Below are 12,495 nucleotides of genomic sequence, written 5' to 3' on the forward strand. Positions count from 1 at the left end.
CTGTCTGGGCTACTTGCATACTTCCAGGTTGTGGTGCCACCACGATGGGATCTGGCCAAGGGCTTATTAGCCAGGATGGATCCACAAGGTGCACAGGGGCAGGAGGGCATGCTTAGCTAGCTTTGACATGGGATGTCCCCTGCGGGAGGGGCTCTGCAGCACTGGGAGGGAGGCAGGCCCATCAGAGGGATGGATCCACAGAAGCACAGCATTGGACATTTGTGCGGTGCAAGCAAATTTGGTGACAGGAACTGGTTCCCTTTGGAATTTCAGCTGGCAGATGGGAGAGGGGAATGGCACTTGCCAGTGCCTTCATTCCCCTGCCGAGCTGAGCTCTGTCTTCCGGGGTTCAACAACTCTCCCTCCCAGCATCCTCTTGTCCTCCCTGCTCTCTGAGGGCAGAGCTGTTAACTTTTAACATTCCAGATGTTAAGTCCTGCTGGCTGTGAGAACTCACGCAGTCCAATCCCTCTGCTTTTGCAAGCCAGACTCGGGGATTCCGCCTTGCCAGGCGGGCTGCCCCTCCATTGCCCCGGCTCCCTCCCACCAGTCTGTGTAGCACGCACAGCCTCTCCACCTTCCCTAACCTCTTCTGTGGGCCTCTTTTCTACACTTGGTTCCAGAGAATCTGTTCTGCTAGATTTCTGGCAGTTTTCTGGGTTATTTAGGCAGATGTGGGTGGAATCTAAGTGATCATCAGGACAAGGTGAGCCCAGCATCCTCCTATGCCGCCATCTTCCATCGAAATCTATTATAAAATTTTATTTTGGAAATAGAAATTTGACTGTTCATAGTATTAATTACAGTTCTAGTCCTGGAAAACTTTTAGAATTCAAGTAGTACAAGTAGCTCAAAACTCAAGGACATGATTCCTGCCACTTTTCTACTTTCTAGAATTATCCAAATTCTAATCTTATATCACAGTGAATTCATGGCCCCTTTGTCTTTGAGGGAAGCTCAGGTAGCAAGGAAGTGGGTTGAATTTACAAATCAAAGTATACACTCTTTTAATCTACCTTCATCTCTCAATTTCTTTCCTGTTAGAAAGTAGAATTAAAAATTATACATGTTGCAAAGAACTTACACAACTCAACACACAAAACCCCCAGATAATCCCATTTGGATATGGGCAGAAGACATGAACAGACATTTCTCCAAATAAGACACAAGATGGCCAATAGACACATGAAAAGATGTTCAACATCACTCATCATCAGGGAAATGCACATCAAAGCTACAGTGAGATATCACCTCATACCTATCAGAATGTGTAAAATAAAAAACCCAGGAGGAGCGCCTGGGTGGCTCAGTCGGTTGAGCTTCCAACTTCGGCTCAGGTCATGATCTCACAGTCTGTGAGTTCGAGCCCCGCATCAGGATCTATGCTGACAGCTCAGAGCCTGGAGCCTGCTTCAGATTCTGTGTCTCCCTTCCTCTCTGAACCTCCCCCATTCATGCTCTGTCTCTTTCTGTCTCAAAAATAAATAAACATTAAAAAAAAATTAAAAATAAACCCCAAGAAACAACAAGCGTTAGTAAGGATGTACAGAAAAGTGAACACTCATGCACTGTTGGTAGGAAATAAAACTGGTGTAGGCACTGTAGAAAACAATATGGAGATTCCCTAAAAAATTAAAAGAATTACCATATAATTCAGTAATTTCACTACTGGATATTTACCAAAGAATACAAAAACATGAATTCAAAAAGATATATGCACCCTTATGTTTATTGCACCATTATTTACAATAGCCAAATTATGGGAGCAGCCCAAGTCCATCAATAGATGAATGGATAAAGAAAATGTTGTGTACACACACACACACACACAATCAATTATTACTCAGCCATAAAAAAAAAATGAAATCTTCCCATTTGCAACAACTTGGATGGATCCAGAGGGTATAATGCTAAGTGAAGTAAGTCAGAGAAAAACAAATACCATATGATTTCACTCATGAACAAAATTTAAATAACAAAACAAATGAAGAAAAAAGGAGGCAAAATTAAAAAAAACAGACTTTTATCTGTAGATAACAAACTGATGGCTACTAGATGGGAGATGGATGAGAGAATGGGTGAAGTGGGTGAAGTAGGTGAAGGGGATTAAGAGTACACTTACCTTGGGGCTCCTGGGTGGCTCAGTTGGTTAAATGTCTGACTCTTGATTGTGCTGATTCAGCTCAGGTCATGATCTTGCAGTTTGTGAGATCGAGCCCAGTGTAGGGCTCTGTGCTTGACAGTGTTGAGACTACTTGGGATTCTCTCTCTCTCTCTCTCTCTCTCTCTCTCTCAATCCGGTCTCTCTGCCCCTCTCCTGCTCACTCACACTCTTTCTCAAAATACATAAATAAACTTAAAATAAAGAGTACACTTGATGAGCCCTGAGTAAGTGAATCATCGAATCACTATCTTGTACACCTACAACTATTATAATACTGTATGTTAACTATACTGGAATGAGAAATTTAAAAAATATATGAATATTTCAAGTAATACTGAATCCTTGGCTTTCTGTGGGGGTGTTTGGACAACACTGTCAGTAAGTTAGATATTAAACTTTGGGTGTTTCATTAAATGCAGGGCCATGACAAGTCCTCCATGAGAAATGCTTAAACATGTTGTGCCAAGTTGATGTCCACTGGCAACTGCATAAATTGTCCCACTTATTTATCATTGTTTCTGCAGCTTCTTTCTCTTTTCTAAAAGAGAGAAAGGCTTGTCCATTTTATAAACAGAAGATGGTCAGAGGATGAAACAAAATTAGCATGTACGCCTGTAATTGCTCAATCATCTCCCCCCCAAAATCACTGCAAATGACTCTCTTTTTTCTTTGCAGGAATAATTGTGCACCTGCTTTTCAAAACACAAAAGCTGGTTTTGCCTTTGTGCATAAATTGTGATTTGGAGAATTTGGGGATCATGCAACCACATATTTACATAATCAAATGGCAAACTGCAATTTATTTTAAGCTCATGGATTCTTTATTCTTTCTTACCCAACAATCATATAAATAATGCCAAAAGCACTGGTGCCTGTCTGACACTTGGGGGGTTAGCTTTAGTTTGTATAACAATGTCTCAAGGATACATGGCAGAGTAATGGATATAAATGATTCTGGGTTATTCTACTGAAAATATCTACTATTTTCTGGTACACGGCAAAAACATTTTTAGATTTTTTTTCCATCTACCCACCTTGTGCACATTACAATTTGTGTTTCCTGAGGGGAAAAGAAGTATAAGGGTTCTTGTTGATGATCCAAGAAATGTGAATAAAGTTGTTGGCAGATGGTTCACACATTTCATTCTGAAATATCTTATAGTGACAAATAACAAAGTGTATATAATTAGCTCTATGCAGATGGCATGCCAAGTGTTGATACTCATCTCTGCAGATTTTTTACAAAGACAGTATTTTAAGAGTCAAGATTCAGAGACAGCCATGAACCCTGTAAAGGGGAACTAAGCAGGGGTTAACCAAAAAGGACCATGGCTATCAAGTTTTTTCTAGACTAAGTTCTCCATCCTAGGTGCATTTTGTCTTCTATGGGGAGGTAACCCCACAGTAAGTCATGTCTACACACAACTGATCAGACTGTTTTGATTGAACTGGCAGAGGCATGCACCAGTGAATTTAGGGACTTGCATTTATTGCACTAAACCGTAACACTCTTTTCTTTCCCTCCATCCAGCCAAGCCTTTGCACCTATAGTTCTCTTTACCAAGAATACGCTGCTCTCAGGTCATTTTGTGGTTGGAGCTTCCTGTCAATCAGATTTTAGTTTAAATGTCACCTCCTCAAAAACTTTTCCCCTGACCTTTGAAACACTTCTTATTCCCTCCCTCTACAGTTCCTCTTATATTATCCTTTTTTTTCTTTTTCTTTTTCTTTTTCTTACTATACTTGAGATGAGTGATAAGTGTTCACCTTGACCATCTTGTTCACTGCCATATCCTGGCCTCAATTACAGTGCATGGCATATGAAAGTTCCTCAAATATTATTTACATGAATAGCTTTTGTAATTCACTCCTCCCTGGTCAAAGTAATCAAAATGTTTAAACTAGTACCTTTTCTGTATTTATCCAGTATTAGCATATACAGCCAAACTTAACATATTGAGCTAATATCTCTGCTATAAAGATTTTAGTATTTTTTTCAGTATTTGTTTCACTCAGTTTGATAGCTACATATGGTAGTCAGAGAATGTGGAAGTAGACCAGGACTGAATATAAATAGAAGGCAGAGTTTTTATACCTGTTTATTTTCTTTTATAGTTTTTCAATAAATAAGTACATGACAGTTTAACTTATTTATATATTATCTACTATGAGGCCATGTGCCTAACAGATACTTCATGGTATTAATGACATACTGGATATACTAGAAAGAAAAAGTGTTGCCTTACTGAAGAGATTGAATGTCCCACTTTTCATTTTTGTTCCTTCATAAATTATTATTATAATTAATAAAATTCTGTGCCTGGGCTCAGTAATCTATATGTAAGAAAATATTTATAATATCATATGTTCTGAATTTGGTGGAGCTAATAAGATGATGTAATCCAAAGAAATAGAAGTAGGCATTATTATGCTCTTATTTTAATTATTCTTTTAAAGAATAGCATCTCTGAGTTTCCATTTTTATGATACTGTATTTTCTCATAAATTGTTCTCTGTCATGGTGTGAATCACTGCTTAAAATGATTTTTTTCTCCCTCTCAGTCCACCGAAATCTTGAGCATTCTGTTTCTTTAAAGTAATTTGACTATTTGTCTTGCTTGATTCGTAATCTTGTTCTAGAATTCAAATATTTGCACCTCTGGTTTTAAGCAGGAACAGCTGAAAATTTTGAGAACTCAGTGAAACATAAACAACAGGTTTAAAGTACCAAAATGGAACATTACCTTCTTCCCCAGTGTCTTTTTAATTGTTAAATTTAAATGCTTTAGACTGAGTATCCATAAAATGCAATGATTGCCTCAGCTGGGATTCTGCTGTTTTCTACTTTCTTCATATATTTTTTAAAAATGCAACTGTTTTGTTTTTAAAGATGTTGCAGTTTCTGTGTATTTTCTCTATTCTCTAAGCTTTTTGTGCACAAGGGGATCCTTATTATAGCCCCGTTTTCAGCTCTCATTGCAAAATGGGCATATTAAAGTCACCAAATCTCCAAATTTTTAATCTTCCTAAACTCCAGTGGGCCTCCAACTGCTGTGAATGAAGAACAGATGATCTTAATTGTTCCCTAAAGCAAGGGCTTCCTGGAAAGCAGGTTTCTACATGGTGACACTTCAGAAGCAATAGGAAGCCCAGCAAATGGAGGTGAAAACAGTAGCATCCATAACCAGAGTCTCATACACTAGAGTATCACAAGACAATTTCTAGGTCACAAGCCTTTTTGGGGTATGGAATGATGATCTAGGCTGTGTGTTGTGCTTGCTAAAAGACATACACATACACTAGACTAGAATGTAACAATAAATGTTTTGCAGTAGTTGGAAAAAATGTGAAAGAAAACATGAGTAAATGTTTCTTCTCCTGCCTTTATGGAACCCAATTTCATTAATTTTATCCTCATTTCTGTCATAATTTCAGATTTGACTCTAGAATTATTGTCTCCTCAGAATCTCCTAAGCCAATTATGACCAGAATAAGATGAATTTAAATAGTCTGTCTGCCTTCTTCCATAGATGACCTTGGACATGAATGGAAAGTTCAGAGGATCCAGTTGAATGATGAAATGGACACTTTTGCTCACTTTTCATTGGATAACATAGCTTGTGAAACATCAATTTCATATATTATTTTCCTTACATGAAGTCTAATTGCGTGCCTTCTTCCTATATAACAGAGGGCTATATGATGACAGGTACAGAAGACACCCTGTCGTCTCAGGTAAATTTATGTCAGAGAAGATTTAGGTCTAATGTAATGGCATTGACTCTAAATACAATAGGAGTGCAGAGAATGAAGAGATCAGTGTGGTTTCAAATAGAGCTAGAAGATTTAGAGAGGAAAATGGTCCTTGAGAAGAATACACAGACTCCATAGGTTATAATTTTATCCAGTTATGAGAAACCATCAGACAGGCCCAAACTGAGGGACATTTTTGAAAAAATAACTGACCTCTACCCTTCAACATTATTGATGACATGAAAGACAAAGAAAGGGTGAGAAAGGTTTATAGATTAAAGAAAATTAAAGAGATAGGACAAGTGAATGGTTCAGGATAGTCTTTTGCTTATAAAGAGCATTATTGGGGCAGTTGGTGAACCTTTGAATAATACCTACAGTTTAGATACTATATCATATCAAAGTGGATATCCTGACTTTGAAAATTATATTAAAATTATATAATAAAATGTTCTTGTTCTTAGGAAATTTACAGTGAAGTATTTAGAAGTAAATGGGAAAGATGTCTGCAACTTTTTTCCAAATTGTTCAGAAAAAAAAAATGTATGTGGTGAGGGAAAAAAAGGGGGGGGAGAGGACAGAGAGGCAGAGAGAGAGAGAGAAAATAAATGTGGAAAAATGTTCAACATAATGGTAAAGAGTACAGTATAAGAATGTTATGTGAACTACTTAGTAACTTTTCTGTAGGTTTGAAACCATTCCAAAATAGAAACTAAAAAACTTGTCCCTCTGTTGAATCCTTCTCTTGGATCTGAATCATAATCCTTCTCTGGGGGCTGAACCATCCTTCTCTGGTGAGTGTTGGGCCTTGACCTGCCTATCTCCCCTCTGTGAACAGCCTCCTAGCTGTGTTAGTTCTTCTGAACCCTTCTTAAGCATTTTAAACAGTCTATTTTCAACTTGCAATCTCTTAAGTTAATGATACCTATAAATTTATTTACAACACCTGGCGTTTCAGAGGTGCTAGAATTTGTATATTGTTTTTCTACATTTATATTTGATATATAGAAGGCTACATTTTTTATTTTAAAATTTTGTTTGTATATGCCTTTCCAGTGTTCTCAGAACATTTTCCATTAAGGGCATACAAGCAAAGCTATAAGAGGTAAATTACACTTATGTTATTTCTGCTGGGTGTCAAGCACTATAATGAACACATTCTTTGTACAAATTTGTTACTCATAACAATATTGTTAGATATCTTAAGTATTAACGATGAGAACATAGGCCCAGGGAGGTTACAAAATTTTCCCAAGTTCACACAGCTAGCAAAGGTAGAGTTAGTATTTGAACACTTGATTATTTAGTTCCTAATTCAGTCAATCTTTTTACTCCTAGGCTAATCTCCACACACCGCATACTTCTACAAAAATTAAAGTTCAGTGTCCATTTGGCAATGATTGAATGGGAAGAAAATAATATATTCACATTGTATGAGTGAATGATAAATTGCAAAAAAAAATTAAACCCTGCTTTTCTTTGATGCAAAGAAGAAGGATATCAGCATATCAGAGGAGATAAATTACTGACTGGCACCAAATTCTAAGAGCTTTCAAGACTGATGTTCTCTACCTCTAAATTCCAGGACATAGAGAACATTCTGGTCTTCAATTTCAATGCTTCCTCACTTAATAAACTACTGTTGAAAATTATGTTCAGTTCACAATGTTACCAAACACCCTGAAGAAGATGTGCTCGTGGGGTATGTGCCAATCTCTTCCACCACTGGAAAATAATGATTTAGAGACTTGTAGGATTTTTAAAGGAGAAAACTATCAAATAATCTCTGGAGAGCCAAATCTAAATATCATTGTTGAGAGTACCAAGAAAGAAATGTAACAAAAGTCAGAAATGGGGATCCAGCCATTACTTGGTGGGGGGACACTTCCCAGTTCAGACACGTAAGATATTTTCCTGATTCCCTTGAACCTGTCCCATTTACATGCATGATTTCATGAGTCAATGAAACATAAAATGTATTTACTCAATACATATTTATTGAATACTTAGTATCTTGCAGATATTGTGGTAGGCGCTAAGGTGACAGTGAATAAGATAGACAAACATTTTTAGGGCTTATATTTTAGTGGGTGAGAAAGACAATAATGGAGCAAAAGAAATATTGAAGAAGGTAATATCATATGTTCGTAAGTGTGCTATGAAGGATGTATGCTTGACATATAAAGCTGAGCGATGTGAAAAGGCCATGCATATTCTAGAAAGTCCTCTTTAACTAGGTGACTATTGCTGTAAGACTTGATAGTTTATAAAAGCCTTCAATCTAAGGAGTGAGGGACCATTTTCAGCAGGTGGAATAATAAATGCAAAAGCCATGAGACAAATAAATGCTTGGTCTCTTCTAGGAAAAGAAAGTCAATCCGGCAGGATTGTTTTGAATAAGAAGAAAAAAGGAAGGAAGTCATGTCAGCAAATTAGGAACAATGTGATTAGAACCAGCCATGACTTTGGTAAGTAATTTTGAGTTTTGTTATTGGAGGTTGTTAAACTGGAATATTATACAATATGGTGTATATTTTAGTATGATCTTTTTGGCTGCTCTTTGAGAAGTAGATTACAGAAAGGCAAGAGTACAATAGATGGGAGGATATGGTAGGCTCTAGTAGTAATCTGGACAAGGATTAGGGAATTAGTGTAGTGGTGGAGATGAGTGGGTAGATTTACATTTTAGGGGTAAAGCAGTTAGGTAGGACAGACTAACTGAAGGACTGGAAGTGAATGAGGATATCGAGAATACCCTTTAAAATTTTGGTTCAATAATTGGGTGGACACTTCTGATATTAGGAAAGAAAATAAATTGTATTTTAGAAACAAAATTACTTTCCATAATATTGACTAACCTGTGAATGTAGGTACTAAAAATGGTCTTATTAAAATGTTAATTTTTTTTCTTCTGCTCTAATAGGCCATTTTAGTGACAAATATTTCCAAAAACATGAAATTACTTTTTTTTCTGGCATTTCTATTTCTTCAAAAAATCAGGATGCCAAAATTTTCTATTCTTATATGAATAAAATAAGAAAGCTTATGTGTTTATTTTTGAGGCTTAATTGACAATAATTAAACATGATATTAAAATTAAATTTTATTGAAATTAATTTTAGAACTTTGTAGGAAAATAGCCCAATCTCAGATGAATGATGACTCATAGATGAACAAATATGGCTGATCATTTAACACCGAAAGTTATTTCTGTTACATAATTACCAATCACTAATATTTTTTCAATAAATTCATCAATTAAACAATGAAATGCTTCCCAAGAAATGTGCTATAAAATCTGGGCAACCTCATGATATACTCTTTGAATAACTATAGCAAAGTGACCAGAAAGGAGAAAAAAAACATTTACTAGAAATTCTAGGTTGAGGGTCAAGGCTTTTAAAGTGAAGTATTTCATTCTCCTGATAGAGAAGCATATAGAGGCATCATTTGTTTCTGAGTTTTGATAGAGCCACAGTTTGTCAAAAATTCACCAGAATATCTGAGGGTCTACTGAGATTATTTTCAAAATCTCAGTTTAGTAGGATTATAGGGGATGCTCAGAGCAACAAGTGTTCTCCTCGGTCCCATTGGGCCCAAACTCTCTATTTTGGGCCACATGAGTTAATATCAACAGATTCTGAGTTCTGACTAGTTTCATAGAGCATTTATGTATGTATATATGTATGTATGTATGTATGTATGTATGTATGTATATATGCATGTATGTATTTATAGAGAGTGCATGAGTTGGGGAGAGGGACACAGGGAGAGAGAGAGAATCTTAAGCAGGCTCCACACTCAGTATGGGACTGGATTCCATGATCCTAGGATCATGACCTGAGCTGAAATCAAGAGTTGGATGCTCAACCAGCTGAACACCCAGGTGCCCCCTTGTTTCACTGAGCTTTTATTGCTGAATTTATTTTATTTTAGAATCTCTAACCAAATAAGGCTTTACAGAAGGCTGATAGACCAAGGTCTTTGTAAAATTAAGCTCAGTCTTTACATAAAGTTATTTACACAAATATTTAATACTGGAAATATTAGACCTAGGTTTTTGTATAAGGTCATTAGATCTTTATGTTTGAAAGTATGACTTTTTTCCCCACTAACCTCTTTATTCTCTTGCTGCTTCATTTGCTTTTTCTGTTGTCTATATATACATGCAGTCTGGTTTATATATTTTTGCTGTTTCCTGCATTTTATTCTTTATGATGAATGTTTAAGAGGATTTTTCATGGAGGCCTAAGCCAAATAACTCTCATTTCTAATGTAGCTCTAAGGGCTAATGGTTTTTTACATTGCTGAACAATTCATGAAAAGTTAATTTGTCAAACTTTGCCCTAGGTGCCCTATAAATCTTCTATGAGAACACTCCTTGTTTTGTCAATTTGTGAAAAAAAAATTCCTTTGTTTAGTCTGTATTCCATTATTAACATCATCAGGTTGTTGATTATACAGCCCCTTCCTAGCCTCTGCTTGGGTTTAGAAATCCAAGATACTGTTTGCAGGCACATACTGTTGACCAATCATAATGACCTTTATTTCTTATCTGTTTTTTGGTTTGTGTCAAAGCCACAACCTCCTATTTGAAGAACTCCCAATCATTACATAAATAAAATCGCAGTCTGCTTTTCCTGATCAGCATAGCTTTCCCTTATTATAAAAATCAATAATTTACCATTTTATTTCAGATATTGAGAGGTATTCTCATAATCCTTTGACAATTCTAGATTTATCACTCTCTGAAATATAAAGACAAAGATAAATTTACTGCTTACTAGATTAAGATAGAACTATGTTGGTCAGGCACAATATACCCAAAGAAAGAAACTTGCTAATTTTATGTAGGGTTTTGAGGAGCACAAAGTTTGGAGATAGGTAGATTTTCAGAGGTGCAAATGTTTTGATCACATCTATATATGTGTAGTAACTATTGATTACTGTTGAGTAGTGGGTTTGGAATGAGTTCATTTATGATTGACTTTCAAAATCAAAAGACTGTCACTGGTTGTTTGGCTTGTAAAACTGTGTTTACAGAAGCAGATTTTCACTGAAGGATGAATGGGTTTAAAACTGATTCTGGTGGCTATGTGTTAACATAGTTGAATAACAGTCATTTCCATGGAGTGAGGGATCCTCTATTCTTTTTCAGTACCCTATTTTTTTCTCATTCAGCCAGAGCTTCTGTCAAGAGAAGGGTTGCTCAACCTCAGCATTATTGATATTTTGAATCAGATAGTTCTTTGTTTTGTGTGTTCATGGTGGGGAGGGTGTTTTATGCATTGGAAGATGCTTAACAGTGTTCAACAGTATTTCTGGCACTTCCGTTCCCAATAATGACAACCAAAAACGTCTCCAGACTTTGCCAAATGTCCGCAGTGGGGCTGGGGAGACAAGACAAAATCATCCTCGTAAAAACTATTGGTGTTGAGAGATAAGTGTTTCTAGCAAATCTTAGACCTAGATAGGGGATCACTATAGGCTAAATATGAAAGGCTAAATCTTAGAATAAATAGGAAAAATATGAAGACAAGAATAATAAATAAGAGTATGCCAAGGATTGTGTGACATATAGAAGAATATTGCCATCGGCAACTTGTTGCAAGGATCTTGAGTAAGCAGTAAATTTCCACAGAGTATCTGCTTCTGGAGGTTCACTTGAAGCCTCTATTTATCTACAGGAAATAACACAGTTCTGCTACACGTCCCTTCCATTTTTTCCCAGAGAATTGGGTTTGATAAAGGCTACAGTGTTTCTGAATAAAAGGCAAAGACTTGCACAGTATAAAATTGTGAATAAGTTTTTCAGTTAAATATGTCTTTGTATCACAGGATAAATATATTGGAATGGTCTAGATAGGGAACACGAATCTAATAGTTGTTTTTCTTTTCTTCTGTGAACGTTGTAGATTTTTATAGGGACATGATTCAATCAATCCAGAAAGTAAACAGTAGATATATATTTATAAATGATAAATAGAGGCAATTGAATTAGATCTACTTGAAGATTGCCTCATGCTACACCTTTATAAATATATAAAAATATAAAAATTGTGTAAAAGTTATAAAAGATTAGAGTTACTTGAGACTCTGCCACTCAGATAAAGCCCTGTTAACATGTGGTTGTGATTCTTTCCTTTCTTTGTTTACACACATACACAAACACATTCAATTATATATAAATGGAATTACATGTTGTAGACAACTTCTCATGTTAATAAGTGTGTATATATATATATGTATATATATATATGTATATATATATATGGTGTGTGTGTGTATAATAATTTTATTGTATCTAAATGTTTTCTGTTCTATATTTATACCATAATTTTGTTAGTTATCTATTGATGGACATACAAGTTGTTCAATTTTTTTTTTACTGTAATAAAGCACACTACAGTAAATATTCATTTATCTGTGCCTTTTCATAGCTATTACTGCAGGCTTAAAATTTCTATGCATCAAAATTTTGATTCAGATTGCCAAAATGGCCTTCAGAATTCCTTAAACACTTGTTCTGAGTTAGTACTCCAGAAAGACGCTAGTTGATAAACTTAATGCCAAGGATG

At 35.8% G+C, this 12,495-nt stretch overlaps 1 long non-coding RNA gene across 1 annotated transcript in view; it reads left to right on the forward strand.

Moving 5' to 3' along the window:
* LOC113603254 (uncharacterized) overlaps positions 1-12,495 on the forward strand; it is a 787,506-nt gene that overhangs the window by 387,757 nt on the left and 387,254 nt on the right. The window contains exon 3 of the long non-coding RNA XR_008289306.1: positions 8,281-8,385. This is a non-coding gene — a long non-coding RNA (uncharacterized LOC113603254). The remainder of the gene's footprint in view (positions 1-8,280; positions 8,386-12,495) is intronic.

Source organism: Acinonyx jubatus, chromosome A3, assembly GCF_027475565.1.
Source record: "Acinonyx jubatus isolate Ajub_Pintada_27869175 chromosome A3, VMU_Ajub_asm_v1.0, whole genome shotgun sequence".
In the NCBI taxonomy this organism is placed as follows: Eukaryota; Metazoa; Chordata; class Mammalia; order Carnivora; family Felidae; genus Acinonyx; species Acinonyx jubatus.